The sequence below is a fragment of the Palaemon carinicauda genome, chromosome 40 (genome assembly GCF_036898095.1).
Source record: "Palaemon carinicauda isolate YSFRI2023 chromosome 40, ASM3689809v2, whole genome shotgun sequence".
In the NCBI taxonomy this organism is placed as follows: Eukaryota; Metazoa; Arthropoda; class Malacostraca; order Decapoda; family Palaemonidae; genus Palaemon; species Palaemon carinicauda.
This window is the reverse complement of record NC_090764.1, coordinates 17,722,978-17,742,321: the sequence shown is the minus strand read 5'-3', so window position 1 is coordinate 17,742,321 and position 19,344 is coordinate 17,722,978. Positions and strand designations below refer to the sequence as shown.

Below are 19,344 nucleotides of genomic sequence, written 5' to 3'. Positions count from 1 at the left end.
TTTCCTCGCAGGGCTATTTTTCCCTATTGGAGTCCTTGGGCTTATAGCATCTTGCTTTTCCAACTAGGGTTGTAGCTTGGCTAATAATAATAATAATAATAATAATAATAATAATAATAATAATAATAATAATAATAATAAAACGTAAGATTTCATCATAATTATTTCTCGAAAAATAACGGATACACAAATAAGGCCCCGAGATATAGTTTGGATAATACTTTACATATAGATTCGATCAATATTAGACAAAGAAAAAAAAATCATACATTTTTATGTATTGGGTTTCATACATGTAATGTATTTGATTCATTTAGTTTAAGTTAATCAACCGAGAAGTTTGCTTCTGCAAACGTCCCTGACTAGCGATCTTTCGAACTAGGGTTCGAGCTTAGGTCAAGCTCGATAGTTTCTTGTATCATCTGCAAACTCTCACTCCTTGTGAGCTAAGGGGGTGGGGTTTAGGCACACTATAGGTCTACCTGCTGAGTCATCAGCAGTCCTTGCCTGGCCCTCCCTGGTCCTAGCTTGGGTGGAGAGGGTGGCTTGTGTGGTAACCATAAGTGTATATGATCAGCCTCTAGGGCATTGTCCTGCTAGTTGGGGCATTGTAACTGTCCCTTGCCTTTGCCTTTGGCATTCAAGAACGCCCATTAAACCTTTAGAACAAAAAAAAAAAAAAAAAAAAAAAAAACCACATCAAATCGTTCCATATTTTGTCTTTTGATTGATTAGTTTATTTGACCTTTCAATGAAGCACCAAGTAAAAAATTGTCTATAAATCTGCTTTGCAACAATTCATGTCTGTGACAAGAATTTTTCTGGAAGTCACGCACGTATACTGTACAATTTAACACATTCAAGATTTTCTAAGTTAAAATATTTCCGTTTAACAGTAAATTCATTCTTAACAAAAGGAAAAAAAAATGAGAGCTTACTGTGCGTGTGAACACCGAATGAAACGATTAAGAATACGTATATAGAATTAGTTAAAATTGAATTCAAAGAAAAAATATTTTTATGCTTCTTTCCAATGATCATTCACCATTTTTTTTTTTTTTCATTTTACTCTCTTTTTTTGTTGGCTTTAGAAGCTATACATTATTTTGACGTTAGCATTTCCTGACGACATTATTAAGTTATTAATTTATTTACGAAGGCACCAAACACAAATTCCCCCCCCCCCCCCCTCTCTCTCTCTCTCTCTCTCTCTCTCTCTCTCTCTCTCTCTCTCTCTCTCTCTCTCTCTCTCTCTCTCTCTCTCTCAATTTTATTATCATTACTAGCTAAGCTACAACCCTAGTTAGATAAACAAGATGCTATAAGCCCAAGGGCTCCAACAGATGAAAAGAGCCCAGTGAGGAAAGGAAATAAGGAAATGGATAAACTTCAAGAAAAGTAATGAACAATTAAAATGAAATATTTTAAGAACAGTAACAACATTCAAATGAATCTTCCATATAAAAACTATGAACTATAACGTATTCCTTTGCTACTTCGATCCCCTCTCTCGAAGTAGGCAAGCTTTGCTCATGCAAGCCTTCGGTTCCTCAATATCTAACAGAGTAACGAGGCTTTGAAAAACGTCACCTATGGAAATAGTTCCGTAAAAAGCAATATCATGTAAAATCTTCACTGACTAGAAAAGCACTCTGAGAGTGCAGACCTCCACCGCGGCAGCTTATTTCTCAACCCTTTGCTCAACCTTGACATTTGACCTAGGACTTTAAAAAATTTAATCACTTCTACGTCTCAACATAAATAATCTCTGAAAGTTTCATTACTCTATGAGCAAAATTGTGGGCAGGAAGTTGTTCACAAACAAACAGACAGACAAGCGGACAAACAGGGGCGAAAACATACTGTAACCTCCTCCCAACTTCGTTGGCGAAGGTATGCTGAAGGTAATCATCTGTTTCCTAGTAGTTTGCAATTTGGTTTTCGTAAAGGCCTTGGAGCATGTGGTGCCTTTCTTACAATCTCCAATGCTGTACAGAAATCCCTTGATTTTGGTCAGGAAGTTCGTATGATTGGCCTTAATTTTAGTACTGCCTTTGACCGTGTTAATCATGAGGCCCTTGTTTTCAAACTCAAACAGTTGGGAGTGGGTGGGTCGTTTCTTAGCATCATTATTGAATTTTTAATTAATACATCACAAAGAGTTGTTGTTGATGGGCACCATAGGAATATGATATCTGGTGTTCCTCAGGGTAGTGTTCTTGGCCCATTACTTTTCATACTATATACACATGACATGTGATTTAGTCTAGAAATCAAGCTTGTTGCATATGCAGATGAGGCTACTCTCTTTGCATCAATTCCATCTCCTGAATGTAGATCTGGGGTTGGTGAATCCCTTAATAGAGATCTAGCTGAAATTAGTGCATGGTGCAAATTATGGGGTATGAAGTTGAATCCTAACAAAACTCAAAGTATGATTGTAAGTAGGTCAAGGACCGTGGCTCCTCAACAACCTGATCTCAGCATTGATACTGTTCTTTCAACTTTGTATGACTTCTAAAATTTTAGGTGTGATTATAATATAGGAGTTATGGAAATTGGGCAGTAATCAGTGGAACTTGAGCTACCACAAACACATCTACATAGAGGAGTAACATTACCAATTCTCCAACAAGTGCTAAAAGCTCCTCTTCTTGCTAACTTGCGCAAAATAACAGATAACTTTGGAGCTAAGAAATCTGTCTTTATAAAAAACAATGGAAAAATATCATTTGGGTCTACACCTCCATAAGCATCAAGGTCCATCAACAGAGCTTTAATCTCACGAGATCGAAAAGCTAAACTAGTTAGTTTAGCCTCAAGAAAACAGGAATGAGGAAGTTCAAGTTTTTCATTACTCTGTTTACTGTAAAAAAACATCAGCCAAAAGGGTTGCCTTTTCCTTTGGACAGTGAGTGACAGAGCCATCTGGCTTAAATAAAGGAGGAACTGTTGCAGCTACACCAAAGAGTGCAGATTTAAGGGTAGACCACCATTTACATTCCTGAGTTGTACCAAAAAGGGTTTCTTTTATGGTTAAATTATACTCCTTTTCAGTTGAGGCATTAACTCTCTGAGCAAAAGCTCAAAGCTGAGTATTGTTGTTCCAGGTCAAATCTGATCTGTTACCCTTCCAAAGATGATAGGCCTCCTGCTTCCCCCAAATAAGCACGTCTACAATCATCATTGAACCACGGTTTGTCCTTTACTCGATACCTTAGCACACGAGAAGGGATACGCCTATCAATTATGTTGACTAGATTCTCATTCAAAGGGACAACAGGATCTACACTACTATATAAATGTGACCAATTCAAGCAGAAAAGATCATGCAAAATCCCATTCCAGTCTGCTTGGGATTTCATACAAATTTTATGAGTATGACATATCAGGGACAGGCTGCTCAGTCTTCACTACTAATGAAATCAAGGCATGATCAGATGTCCCGACTGGAGAACCAACCTTACTAGTTTTAACGCCAGGGGAGTCGGTGTATACAAGGTCCAAGCAATTACCAGACCTGTGAGTAGCTTCATTTATGATTTGCTCACAGCCTGATTCAGAGGCAAAATCTAAAGCTCTTAAGCCATGGCGATCGGTAGGAGAGATAGAACTTAACCATTTCCTATGGTGAGCATTAAAATTACCAACAAAGACAAAAGAAGCCTTTCTATCATCTTCTTGTATCTTAGCCATAATGGTAAGAAGACAATCGAAGATAGAATCATCCATGTCTGGATTCCGGTAGATCGAACACAAATAAAAGTTGTTATGCCTGCCACAAACTTTTATTACCTGAATCTCATGACATCCACATTGATAGCAGGACTTATGAGAAGCAGGGTACTCGGTCCTAATATACACTGCCATTCCCCTGGCCCTAGGGATGGCATCACGTTTCAACATTATTGGCTTCTTAAAACCAGTTATAAGGAGCTCAGATGAGTGCCTCATATTAGAAACCAAAGTTTCTGAGCACAAAAGAATATCATACTATTAGGACGCATGAAGACCACGAATATTGCAATACAGAAGACGACATTGACGAAATTTAGGACGTACTGGTCCCGGATTTCGTTCAATGTCTCCAGACAGCATAAGAATTAATAGAAATAAAAAAAGAGACATCGTACTTATGTACTAGATTAACTAGAATTATAACAAAAACAATATGTACAAAGTTATAAATAAAGTGATTGATGAAACCCATAGACTATAGTAAAAAGTCGGAAAAACTGGTCAACATGGAGGAGTCGATACACCATGCAAGGCTAAATACCCTCCAGGATAGCCACTTCAACTGAAGGGAGGACAGTAAGGATGGTTTTGAGAAGAAAAAGAATCAGAAAACGAAAAGACAACCTCTTGATAAACCACCAGGCATCCATGGCCCTTCTATTAAGCCTCCCCAACACACCATTTCAAAAAAACAAGAGGAAGAAAAAAAATAATGATAGAATAGCGTGCCCGAGTGTACCCTCACGTGTGTGTGAGTGTGTGTTCTATTTTCTGTTTCTTTTGATAGAGATTTAATCATGATACTTTGTGAAATTCCTCTCATAGCAAATTGATTTAGCTTCAGGACTGAATAAAAGACCTCGTTAAGTAACTTTATATATATATATATATATATATATATATATATATATATATATATATATATATATATATATATATATATATATATATATATATATATAATCTATATATATATATATATAATCTATATATATATATATATATATATATATATATATATATATATATATATATATATATATATAGATTATATATAAATTGTTAAGGACATCGTCAAGTAAGCTATAAAGTGATGAAGTATCAAGGTATAAAATGTCTTCATACAACATATATTGATCTCCAAATTAGTTACTTGATGATCATTTGCATAAAATAGGATATGGATATATTTTTTGTAAGGCAAAAAGATGTTTCAAAGGGATAAGCCCCTTTATACATAGTAACAAACATACAATTGAAATGATAAATATCTATTGTGCATATCTCAAAATATAAAGTTAATATTTCATGATATCATACTGTTATAAAATCCTTGTAAACGGGATATTCAACCTGCTTTAGTTAACATGAATGCCAAAAGGGTTCCTGACTTAATCCGTATTCTTGCAAATCATGGCCACCAATACAGCTTTCTCGTTAAATCCAGCTACGCCATAAAAATTAACAGTTACATTCACAACGCATATAAAAAAAACCTATTAAATTCACCAATGGCAGTTAGCTTCAATGTAGAAATTAGAGAGACTAGTTCTAAGTAACAAGAGTAATATGAAGTCAAGTAACTGTTGAATCCTGCAATATTATCATTATTATTATTATTATTATTATTATTATTATTATTATTATTATTATTATTATTATTATTGGAAAAACAGAATGCTATAAGCCCAGGGGCTCCAACAGCAAAATTAGACCAGTGAGGAAAGAAACGAAGAAAAATAAAATATTTTAAGAGTAACATTGAAAAAATATTTCCTATACAACCTATAACAATTATTATTATTATTATTATTATTATTATTATTATTATTACTTGCTAAGCTACAACCCTAGTTGGAAAAACAGGATGCTATAAACCCAGGGGCTCCAACGGCAAAAATAGCCCAGTGAGGAAAGGAAACGAGGAAAAATAAAATATTTTAAGAAGAGTAACATGATTAAAAAAACATTTCCTACATAAACTATAAAAATCTAACAATATATGAAGACCAAGCCGTTTCAAAATACGAGAAACTCGTGCAACCTCTTAGTGGAAGCATATTCAATAGAGTAAGGGGAGAAAAATTGGTTTACTTGGAAACATGGGAAGTCATCATTATTTCTGAACTGTAAGAAGTAATTTTCAAATTCAATGATGGGTCTAAGGTTTGAACTTGGAGGATTAGTATTTCTTTCAAACTAGTGCACGCGACCGGTCAAAAATGACGGCAAAATATTTAGATAGATTTGCACATGCGCACCCATTCTGGCCATGGTATGACTACTCCCTCGCCCCCCTCTCAGAGCCGAGCGTGACTGAAACACAGACAGACACACACACGCACACACACACACACACATATATATATATATATATATATATATATATATATATATATATATATATATATATATATATATATATATATATATATATATATATATATAGCCAAACTCTTGCTCTTCATTATATAGGGGAGTAGTTTTTTTTATAACAGCAGAAGCCTGTTAAGTACAGTGTTCACAAACAATACTATGGGTCTCCAGACCTAAAAGTGCAATTTTTTCTTATTGCTTCAATGTCTTCTAAAAACATTTTTCTTTCCACATTAATCTTTCGTCAGATGTCTCTAGTGTTACCATGACAAATCAGAGGTGTTGCTCTTCTTACTACTACTATGAAATGGGTGGAGCATTCTCCACCCTTAGCGAATCAAAGACAGCAAAGGGCTGTCTTTGTTAGCAAAAACATACAAAAATTACAAATCGAGTTTCCATATTTCAATTCTTTATCATTATTTGACGTCTTAACTATGAACATACGAAAAAGTCACTAAGGGCAGAAAGGAAAACCATTGTAAGATTTTAAAGTGAACTGGCAATACCTAAATGACAGAAGAAGACATAGAATGAGCTGTCGCATAGATAGACTTTTAGAACTCATGTTTTGTAATTGCTTCACTTATACAATACTTGAATGTGAGTATCGACTTACCTTTAAACTTCATTATTGCAGGAAAAATGCAACACGTTACGTGCACTCCAATAGACCGATTCGATTGCGTAAGAACTGTGAAACAAGAGGAATCGTGTTAAATGCTGAAACAGCAAGTCTTTTTATAAACTTCTAAATAAATTGTAATTTCCATATATCAATCTTATATCTTTATATGCAAAAAAACGCAAAGCAAATACTACTGCTAACCATATGATATAGAAAATAGAGGGAGTCATTGACTAACAATAAACATTTGTGGAAAAAAAAATAATTTCTTAAAGAAATGACTATGTCAGTTATACCCCTTATTATCATTATTATTACTAGCTAAGCTACAACCTAGTTGGAATAGCAGGATACTATGCCCAATGGCTCCAACAGGGAAAAAATAACCCAGTGAGGAAAGGAAATAAAGAAACAAATAAACTACAAGTAATGTTACAATTAATAAAAAATAATTTAGGAACAGTAAGCTTCCCCGGGAGTAGTCATACCATGGTAAGTGGGGGTACATATGCGTGCATATCTATCTAAATATTTAGTCATCATCTTTGAATGGTCGCATTCATTAGTGGGCAAATATTAGGTTATACATAAAACTCAATATCTTTCTTTTAATTTGAATGCATGTCATAACAGTGCACGCTGATTCTAAAAGCGATTCCGCGACTACTGTAGATTCTGTCAATATCATTTAATCTACAATCACCAGGGAATTTGGTTATTTTTACTTTTATTTTAGCCTTTTGATTGTTACTATCAAGAGCTAATGCACTTCCATGTTCCTCCTGTGCTGTTCATGTAACAATGCACTGTAAAATGTGTCTTTTCAACAACTTTTTTTTTAACTGTCAAGTTCTCAGATATAAAAGATCTGCAGCTTCTAGGTGCTTATTGTGCAAGACTACCATAGGTTGTAAGGTTGTAGTTTAGTGGTGGCACAGCATATTAGCAACTTAATCCTTCCAAATAGCATACTAAAGTTGGTGCTTTGAATATACAGTATATAAAATGGCAAAGCCCACTAAATCCTTAAGTGTCAAGAGGTGACAGTGGAGTCTTTGCATATTTCAGTTAATATCATTATCAAAATAAATAAAACTATGGACAAAATTATATATACCAGATGGAATATTATTATTATTACTAGCCAAGCTACAACCCTAGTTGGAAAAGCAAGATACTTTAAGCCCAAGGGTTCCAATAGAGAAAAATAGCCCAGTGTGGAAAGGAAATTAGGAAATAAATAAATGATGAGAACAAATTAACAATAAATCATTTTAAAAACAGTAACAACATCAAAACAGATATGTCATATATAAACTATTAACGTCAAAAACAGATATGTCATATATAAACTATAAAAAGACTCATGTCAGCCTGGTCAACATAAAAACATTTGCTCCAACTTTGAACTTTTGAAGTTCTACTGATTCAACTACCCAATTAGGAAGATCATTCCACAACTTGGTAACAGCTGGAATAAAACTTCTAGAATACTGTGTAGTATTGAGCCTCATGATGGAGAAGGCCTGGCTATTAGAATTAACTGCCTTCCTAGTATTACGAACAGGATAGAATTGTCCATGGAGATCTGAAAGGAAACAACAGGTTTTCCTCATCTGGGTAATGTGTTTCTACAAAATATTTCAGTTTCTTACATTTTCAACATCTCCCTTACTTCCCTCGCACTGAGAGATTTGTCACTCTGTTTGTCCTTCCTCCTCCTCAAATGAAATCTCTTCTGCTGCCTCTTGTTACTACTTCTTATACAACTACAGCAGCTCTTCAGTCGTCAGCTGCTCGGTGTGCTCATCCAGATGATTGCTAATGTTTTCCTTGTCCACCTCCAAACCCATTGTCTTGCCCATAAACACAATTTTTATCGTCAGCTGCCTCCTGCAAGGGTTGGAATCCCTCAAAATCACTTTCAGGCCACAGTTTCCTTTAAGGGTTCCTTAAGAGACCCCTATCTAGGCTTTATCAATCATTTTGAGGCAGCTAACGATGTTAAAATGTTCTTTCCAAGACTCTCAAGAGGGTGAGTTTGGTTTCCTTTAATGACATCAAAGCATTTTTCTGGAACATTGCTTTTGTGTACAGCTTTTTGGAATTTGAAACCACCTGCTGATCCAGGTGTTGGAGGATTGGAATGATTTTGGGCAGCACGAACTTGATCTCAATAAATCTGAACTAATTCATTTTGTTGTTAACAATGGCTGGAGGATGAGCACGAGTATTTTCCATAAGCAACAAGCCTTGAAGTGGGAGGTTCTAGTCCAGGAGATATTTTTTTTAATATAGGACCAAAAACCTCATTGACCCATTCCACAAACAAAATGCATGTTACCCAAGCCTTGTTGTTTGACCTCACATTACATTCAGTTGCTTAACCTGCACAATGTATTTTATGGAGGCTCGTGAATACTGTGAAGGATACACCAGGAGTCGTTTTGATTTTGCAACTTCCACTAGCATTAAGACAGAACAGCAAGGTTAGACAATCTTTTGTGGGCTTGTGTCCCGAAATTTCCTTCACTTCTGTAATAATGAAGGTCCTCTAGGTCATCTTGTTGAGTGTAACCCTTACCCACAATATGCTCAACTATATACTTAAGAATCTTCTCAATTTTAAATAGAATGACAAGCCAAAGCACATAACCAGTCGTTCAAGGCGTACAGAATATGATCATCACTGTTTAACATCCTCTGGTATGATAACGAATAGGCATTAACTTGTCAGTGGTCACATCGTTGAATAAGAAACCGAATCATGGTGGCCCTAACCTAAATAACATTCTCGTCATGGTTCAATTGCTTCATTTATGATGATGATTACCCATTAATCTGTCAGTGATAACGTCATTTCCTCAGAACGTTGACACATGATGTCAGTTTACATCACGAAATGTCACTGAAGCTGGGGCTGGCTATTGAATGCTGATTTACTCTTGTAACTAATTTTTCAAACAAAGATACTATGGCATTGTTGAAAGTTGGATAGGGGTGTAAAATATATTCTGGCAAATCGTCATCTTCATCCGAAGCCCTTTTAAAAAGTTATAGCCGAAAATCAGTGTAACGTTGCCTCTTAATCTCATAGTGAACATTGAATCCCTGCATTCCTTAACCTAACCTAACCTAAGATACTGTGTCAATACAGTACTCACAACATATTATTGTATCTTTGACCAGTACAGTACAGTAATAGGATAAAGTAATACTCATCATCAACTTAATCAGGAACCTCACTACCAAATAACACCTAACTTTGAACAATAAAATCTCTTCTAACAACACAAAATACACTATTGCTGGTTACTGTACGATATTGTACTCCTTTCTGATTTTAGATTTGAGATAAAAAATGGCCAGGCATGGTGCATTTTAAGTGTTTTTTCCATTAATCATATGAGGATGAGTGCGAAATAATTTGCTTATTAGGACTTTATGACTGCGACTGTTGCTGTGAGAGGTAATTAGTTGCTTATTGTGCTATTCTCAAGTAATTAAGGAACTTTTCCAGTTTTTTCTGCTATATAATTATTACATATCATTCCTAACCTATTAAACCTTCCTAAAGCTTCACACTAAAGTAGCCAAACATTTTCATACTTCAGTCCTTTATTTACGATATTAAATTTAATTACACAATGGCTGCCATACAAATAAGAGCTTGTAGCAATCAAAATAATTTTGAAGGTTTCAAATATAAAATTAGATCTCAAGATAGTCTGTCAATTGATTAGATATTTTTTTATTTCCTCTCCCCACTTGGCTGCTTTCCCTGTTGATGCCCTTAGGCTTGTAGCATTCTGCTTTTCCAATTAGGGTTGTAGCTTGGCTGGTAATAATAATAATAATAATAATAATATTTCGGGAGTAGACCCTCTTTTAAGCAGGTTTTATTGAAAGTGATTGCTGCCTCAGTGGCGTTAATTTTGTAATTAACTTTTTCTATTGTTCTTATTATCATTTTCTCTTCATTTGAACAATCCGCCAGTAACTGGGAAAGGGACATATCAATAGGAAGGTGATGAAGACCATATCATTCACAATTTGTCTTTAATATATCACAACACATTGTAAAAGTACAGATAATGTGTACAAAGTATAAAACACTATCACAATGTTAGTGCACACAAAGTAATGGTCACTTTTGTACAAAAAATTATAAATTACGTAGAGTTAAGTTTAACACATCCTTCGACTCAACCGGTTTCGAGCAGTGAGAAGGTTTTCTGCTCATTGTCAAGAGTGAACTGAAATGCAGGTGTTGTTTTGATGGCTTATATACGGAGTCCTGCTTCGACATTCTATCTTCAGTGGTTAAGAACCGCCCTAGGGTGGAGACCATTAATCCTAGTGGGTGGTGTCTCTGCATCGCCGGGATGTTTGGTGGGATTATTGACTCTGGTTCTGTCAGGAGATAATCCCTGTTTTGACCTTCGGCTATATCAGTCCTGTCATAGTTGTTATTGCCTGGACTAGGACCTTCGGCTATATCAGTCCTGTCATAGTTGTTATTGCCTGGACTAAGGTCCACCACCAACAATAGTCCAGGCAATAACAACTATGACAGGACTGATATAGCCGAAGGTCAAAACAGGGATTATCTCCTGACAGAACCAGAGTCAATAATCCCACCAAACATCCCGGCGATGCAGAGACACCACCCACTAAGATTAATGGTCTCCACCCTAGGGCAGTTCTTAACCACTGAAGATGGAATGTCGAAGCAGGACTCCGTATATAAGCCATCAAAACAACACCTGCATTCCAGTTCACTCTTAACAATGAGCAGAAAACCTTCTCACTGCTCGAAACCGGTTGAGTCGAAGGATGTGTTAAACTTAACTCTACGTAATTTATAATTTTTTGTACAAAAGTGACCATTACTTTGTGTGCACTAACATTGTGATAGTGTTTTATACTTTGTACATATTATCTGTACTTTTACAATGTGTTGTGATATATTAAAGACAAATTGTGAATGATATGGTCTTCATCACCTTCCTATTGATATGTCCCTTTCCCAGTTACTGGCGGATTGTTCAAATGAAGAGAAAATGATAATAAGAACAATAGAAAAAGTTAATTACAAAATTAACGCCACTGAGGCAGCAATCACTTTCAATAATAATAATAATAATAATAATAAGTAGGCCCTCTAACTGATAAATAGCTTCCCTGACAAAAATTTATTTGTTTAAAGATTATAGCCTAAGTGGTACCGTGACCTCGTATCTCAATTTGCTCATAAAGTATATCAAATAATTTTTTTCCAATTAAAAATACTTAAAATTACCTTAATCTATTACAACCCTAAAATTAACACCCCATATTGTTATGTTCCATTATATTAACTAAGGAAATACATTTCTAAACTAGAAGGGCACTCAGTAGAGCACAGACCTTCACCGCGTCAGTTTTTTTCTCGACCTTGACCATTGACCTTAACATGTACTAATTGGTGTGGATTTTCATACAATCAAATATGAACCAAGTTTGAAATCTCTGTGACCAGCATGTCCAAACATATGGCCGATTACATGATATGGACGTATTACTTTTCTGTAAGCTCAAACATTGACCTTCTACAATTTAATCCTTTCCAACTCTTCACATAATAGTTTAAAATCCCTGCAAGTTCCCTTAATTTACAATTAAAATTTCAGCTATGGTTGATGACCAGAATTTGATCTTTTGGTTGACCTTAACCTTCACGTGTATAAATTGGCATAGATTTTCATACACACCCATATGAACCCAGTTTTATGTCTCTGTGACAACGATGTCTAAACTTACGGCTGATTATATGATGTGGGTGCTTTGCTCATCTGTGACCTTGACCTTTGACCTTCCTAAATTTAATCATTTTCAGCTCTTTACATAACAGGTTAAAATCCTTGCAAGTTTCATTACTTTACGACTCAAATTTTGGCCATATGGTTGATGACTGGAATTTGACCATTTGCTTGACATTAACCTCAACATGTACTAATTGGCGTAAATTTTCATATACGCCTATATCAACCAAGTTTCAAGTCTCTGTGACAAAGATGTCTAAATTTATGGCTGATTAATATGATATGGACCTTTTGCTCGTCTGTGACCTTGACCTTCCAAATTTTATCATTTCCAGCTCTTTACATAACAGTTTAAAAGCCCTGCAAGTTTCATTATTTTACGATTAAAATTGTGGCCGTTGGTTGATGACTGGAATTTGACTTATTGCTGGACCTTGACCTGAGACTCAACCTTGACCTTAACATGGCGTAGATTTTTATACACTCGTATATGAACCAAGTTTGAAGTCTCTGTGACTACGATGTCTAAATTTATGGCTGATTACGTGAATTGGTCATTTAGTTTGACCGTGACCTTAACTTTCCGAAATTTAACCATTTCCAGCTTTTCACATAACAGTTAATCCCTGCAAGTTTCAATACTCTACCATTAAAATTGTGGCCTAGAAGGTTTTCACTAACAAACACACACACAAACAGGGGGTAAAACATAACCTACTACTGTAACTTCGTTGGCGGGGGTAACAATAAATATTGTACTGTACAGTATAAAAGGAGTTTGTAAAGATATACTGTATAATAATTTTATATAGTGTATTTACATTGGAAGTGAGATGACTTGAGCTAACGAAGACGCTGGCAGAGGGGGAAGGTAGAATAGATTTACAGAGGAGGATCGAAGGCTCATTTTTTGCTATCTTTACTTAACACCACACATGTAACCCTAAATTTAAATGCTGTCACAATTGTTTTCCTCTTATCTTCTTTTTATTTCATCATTTTCTTTTAACCCTGGATAGGTACGGTCCTCGGACACCCCTTTAAGGGTATACTCGGACGCGAACGACCCCGACGCCAAAAAAAATTCTTGAAAAATCAGTTTTTGCAGTAACCTCCTTTTTTCTTTTGCCAAAAAAAACTTCAATGAATGCTTAAAACAACTGTAAAGATAAATACTACTCATCTGCAGAAAAACTATTTATTATAAATATTTTAAAAAATTAAGTAGAAAAAAAAAAAGACCTGACATAAAAATTCATAAAAAAAAAGTTTATACATATATACACAAATCCTTTTAGGAATTGATTCTTGAATGTTTAGGACACATCTTGATGTATTTTGGATGAAGTCAGACCCATGGAGGTGAAGATCTGAAATGAGAAAAAAAGGGTAACTTTTTTTGGCCAAAAAAAATTTTCCAAATTTCATGAATTTTTTTGGGTACCCAAATGAAATAGAAAGTGGCTAATTTTTTTAGGGAATAAACATATGTTATCCTAAAATAGAAATATGTAAAAAAATCTTCATTATTTTGTAAATTACATTTATATCAGGGGCCATATCGAAAGGTAATTTTTTGAGTACTTGGAAATTTCGTAAAAAAATACATATATTTAATATATAATATGATATTTATGCAGGTAAAAATATACCAAAATATCACAAATTCTATAGGGAACAAGAATATATATAGATAGGGCAGCTTACGCTTCGGATATGTCCACAAAATGGCCGCCAACCACACTAACTCAGACTCCCTAATCTGCCACTTGAAATGTAGGAAGGGTATGTCAATTTCAAGGTGTTATTTACTAATCTAATTATTATTGGATATGCATAAAAATTGTATGGTGGGTTGCTGGATAATTGTCGATTATTTATGACTATAAAATTAAAATTCTGACCCAAAAAATTTTTTTTGAAGGGAAATAAAATCGAAAAAAAAAATGTAAAACAATATTTTAGCTAAAAAAATTTGATGATATTCAATCAAAAAAAAAGTAAACAAAATTTTCCGACAAATAAACATCTAGAGGAATCATTACTCTGTGATAGTTCCTTAGTACGTAGTAATTTTGAAAGAATTGGGAAAAAACGAAAAAATGGCAATCACCGGAAAATCGAGCACATACCTATATATACGCCATATCTGGCTAAAAAAAAGATAGGCATAGGTAGCCAGATCATCTAGAAACACTTTCCAACACTATAAAAATATAAGTTTTGCGACACTACTTGCCAATTCCTTACGGTAACATGACTAAGCAAAAAAATGCAAAACAAATAAAAAGGGGCACTCGTGGAAAAATGGCCATTCTAATATACGGCATTTCAGAAAAAAAAAAATTTCAGCCACGTGCTAGGCAAACCATCAAGGCATATTTTCCGACAAATAAACATATAAATGAAATATTACTCTGTGATAGTTCCTTAGTACGTAGTAATTTTGAAAGAAATGGGAAAAAACGAAAAAATGGCAATCACAGGAAAATCGAACACATACTTATATATACGCCATATCTGGCTAAAAAGAAAATAGGCATGGGTAGCCAGATCATCTAGAAACACTTTCCAACACTATAAAAATATAAGTTTTGCGACACTACTTGCCAATTCCTTACGGTAACATGACTAAGCAAAAAAATGCAAAACAAATAAAAAGGGGCACTCGCGGAAAAATGCCCAACATTCTAATATACGGCATCTCAGATAAAAAAAAAAGACATGCACGTGTTAGCCCAACCATCAAGGCACACTTTCTAACACATAAACATGAAAAAAAATCAATAATATACGGCAATTCCTTACTACGTAGTAAATTTTTACAAATATTGAAAAAAAAACAGAAATTGGCAACCGCAGTTAAATACCCAATATACCAATAACTACGTCGTATCTGACAAAAACAAAATCACGCATGGGTAGCCAGATCATCTAGACACACTTTCCAACATTAAAAAAGCAAAAGTTTTACGACACTATTTCGCAATATCTTACGGAAAAATGACTTGGCAAAAAAATTAAAAAAAATTAAAAAGGGACACTCGCGGTAAAATGTCCGACATTCTAATATACGACATCTCAGATAAAAAAAAAGACATGCACGTGTTAGCCCAACCATCAAGGCACACTTTCTAACACATAAACATGAAAAAAAAATGAATAATATACGGCAATTCCTTACTACGTAGTAATTTTTACAAATATTGAAAAAAAAACAGAAATTGGTAACCGCAGTTAAATACCCAATATACCAATAACTACGTCGTATCTGACAAAAACAAAGTCATGCATGGGTAGCCAGATCATCTAGACACACTTTCCAACACTAAACAAGCAAAAGTTTTACGACACTATTTGGCAATATCTTACGGAAAAATGACTTGGCAAAAAAATGAAAAAAAATGAAAAAGGGGCACTCGCGGTAAAATGGTCCTCGTGGTGATGAACGACATTTTAACTAAAAAAAAAAACATGCACATGGTAGCCAAACAATCCACCAAGACTTTCCACAACTGATAACCTATACAAGTTGCACCATTCTACGACAATTTCATAATACGTAATAACTTTGATAATTATGCAAACTACCTCAGAAGGGTAAACTCGGACGCGAACGACCCCGATGCGTCTCAGAAATCGGGGAAGGAGTACAGCTACAGCAATGCACATCTGGACACTACTAGAGCGTGTAGGGGAGACACCTCCTGCAGGTCGATCACCCACAAATTCAGTCACAGGGGTGAGTCACGTGAGAAAAACCTGTTTTTTTTTTGACGCTCGGGGTCGCAAACGACCCACCGTACCTATCCAGGGTTAAGAACAGATGTTTGGAGCTTTGCAATTATCTTAACACCTTTGGCTGGCATGATATCGTTGAGGGATTCTTTCTGGCTAAAAACTGTACGGATTATAGTCATTGAACATCATCATCCTCCTCTCTCCACTGTCACTAGCACTTATCTTCTTAGGAGGCATGGTTAAAAGAAAGTTAGAATAAGAAATTCTCACAAAACACAAGGAAAGAAATCGCAACCGCAATGAAGCAATGTTTACTCTATGAGGTGAGCGCACAAAGAGAACGAGAGACCGTGTTGGAGACTGGAGGCTGGGGATGCTTTGTCATCACTGCTCGCTACACCATCTAGCAGCGCCATCTCAAACTCGTATCCCAAATTCTTGTTCGCATAACAAAGAAAAATATCGACCAAGTGACAGCTTGTATCTATGAAAACTCGTACTACATTTTAATACTGTACAATTGTTGGTCAAGGTATTAATGTACTCAGTTTCTTGAAAACAGTTGTGACAAGTGGGGCATGATGTGAGAGGTTAGAATGGAGTGAGTTTCTGCTTTTTTTTTTTTTTTTGACTATGGCACCCAAGTACAGGTCAAATGAGGGGGTTCCCCCTAGTCAAATAAGGACCAACGTACTGTGCTTAGTTTGGCTAGCATGCAACCCTTAATGTACTATGACTTCTGACACCCGTTAGTTAAGTTGGACAGGGGTAGGGGTCAAGTGGAAATGAGCATTGGTTTAGGTTAAGTTATTACTTGCTGCATTTTTGTTTATGGAAATTGTATGATACTGTGTTTCAATTTCATGCTAAGAAATGGTCGAGTGCTGGCGACTGTGGTATGTTTTGTTCGGAATTACTGTATTAGTAGGAAAAAAATTAAAAACTTACACATAAAGCAACAAGTTTCAGTATTTACTTTAGTTTGAAAATGTGATAGTGCCTTGTTGCAACAATCATTACCTAACATTTTGAACCAAATAAAACTTAAGACATTTTTTATACCAATGCCCTCTTCAGTTGTAGGGAATGTAATCTTTTTAGGTAATTTACAATAGCTATAACATCTTCCTTTACTTTATAGCTGCCATGTGTCAAATTAGAGCTTTTAAGGAATACAATCTTTGGCATTCATAAAGGTACTGAAGGTTTACGTGAAGTAAAATGTGGTTTTAGCTTAGGATTACATAGTGATACATCATCGAAGGTCCGGGTAGATAACAAGGGAGTCAAAGTAACCCCCTCCCCCAGTACGCATAGTAGACTCTCCAAAGGTGCCCTACGTTAGGTTAGGTGCGTGTGGTTAGGTCATGATCCATCCTTATTTCACTAATTCTGTTTTCACAAACCAAAAAAAAATTAGGTTTCCCATGAAAAACATGTGCTATGTATTTTCCCCACTGGTTTCGGTATGATTCGTGCAAATTCACCATTAATGTATAGCATAATAAACTCAGATTATCGTATTTTACTTACGGCAGCTGTTGGAGAAACTAAAAATAAACCCTGTGTACATACAATAAAGGGCAGGAACGCATAATACACAAAATAACCAGCTAGATCTATATAGTTCATGTATTTAGTCCGAAATTAAAGATTCACATCATCATCAGTTTGGTTCATGAGATGTGTAGCGCAATTTGGAGGAAAGTGCACAAGAAGTACAACTTGAGGTTTGAAAGCAAGATGCAAGAATGGAGACATAGTAGCCTACAAAGCTGATAATTGGGTACAGTTAGGGGCATGAACTTCACTTATTCAAACGTTTAAATTATGATCTATTAATATGTGTCATTTCTGACTGAATTAATATAAAATTTGGATTTTTCTTACCCTAAAATCCTGGTTTCCACTGAGATGACTCCAACGTGCCCCTAAAAATACGGGTACAGTATTGCTATAGGGGCTGATGAAACAAAAACCACTATTTTGCGCCCGAATAAATAAAATGAATAAAATAACAAAATAACCACTTGACAGAATACATGGTGCTTGTAATGGTGATTAACCTAAGTATTATTTATTACGTAATCACTATTTGACTTATTTACTCAGGCACTACAAAACACGAATTGGAACTCAAACTCTTCTTCGTCTATTTTTGCAGATCTGGTTCAAAATTCAAAAACAAAAAATCCTAATAATAAAAATTCTAAAAATCCTAAACTCGATATTGGAGTTTGAACTTAAAATTGCAATATCTGTTTACTTATGCTATAGTGTAGCCAGAACTGAAAAAAAGAAAATATTTACTTTGGCATATGAAAAAAACACTAACACCACAGAATTATAAGAAAAATACCACAAAAATACTGTATCACCGATAATAATAGTAGAAATATAACATCATTAATAATAAAGCATTGGAAATTAAGTCTTATGGGCAATAGAGAAAAGTTTTAGGGGGTTATAAATGGTATACGTCAAAACACACACACACACACACACACTCTCTCTCTCTCTCTCTCTCTCTCTCTCTCTCTCTCTCTCTCTCTCTCTCTCTCTCTCTGATAGTAGAAATATAACATCATTAATAATAAAGCATAGGAAATTAAGTCTTATGGGCAATAGAGAAAAGTTTTAGGTGGTTATAAATGGCATACGTCAAAACTCTCTCTCTCTCTCTCTCTCTCTCTCTCTCTCTCTCTCTCTCTCTCTCTCTCTCTCTCTCTCTCTCTCTCTCTCTCTCTCTTAACGTAAGTTTAGTCTTTGGTTACTACTTACAATAACTCTTATTTCTATCATGCTTACATATGCCATACCATGCGCTAGCACCTTTTGTGGTAGAGGAGCAGCGTATCATGACTAAGGATAAATATATAGTTTTCAAGTATCCCTGATTGAAATAACATGTTGCAATTTAGACATTCATACAATGTGCAGTTATGATCATTTATAATTAGGTTGAAACGATATTCTCAACGTCAAATATGGTGATATTTTGAAATTGACAACTGGAATCGAGTAGTGTGACCCAGTTAGTGTATACAGTAGGCGAAT

The 19,344-nt window shown here is 35.1% G+C and overlaps 1 long non-coding RNA gene across 1 annotated transcript in view; it reads right to left on the bottom strand.

Annotated features, from left to right (window-relative positions):
- LOC137631528 (uncharacterized) overlaps positions 1-18,428 on the bottom strand; it is a 22,621-nt gene extending 4,193 nt beyond the window's left edge. Inside the window, exons 1-2 of the long non-coding RNA XR_011041905.1 lie at positions 18,178-18,428; positions 6,734-6,808 (exon numbers count right to left, since the gene is read on the bottom strand). This is a non-coding gene — a long non-coding RNA (uncharacterized lncRNA). The remainder of the gene's footprint in view (positions 1-6,733; positions 6,809-18,177) is intronic.
- Between the last annotated feature and the right edge of the window lie 916 nt (positions 18,429-19,344).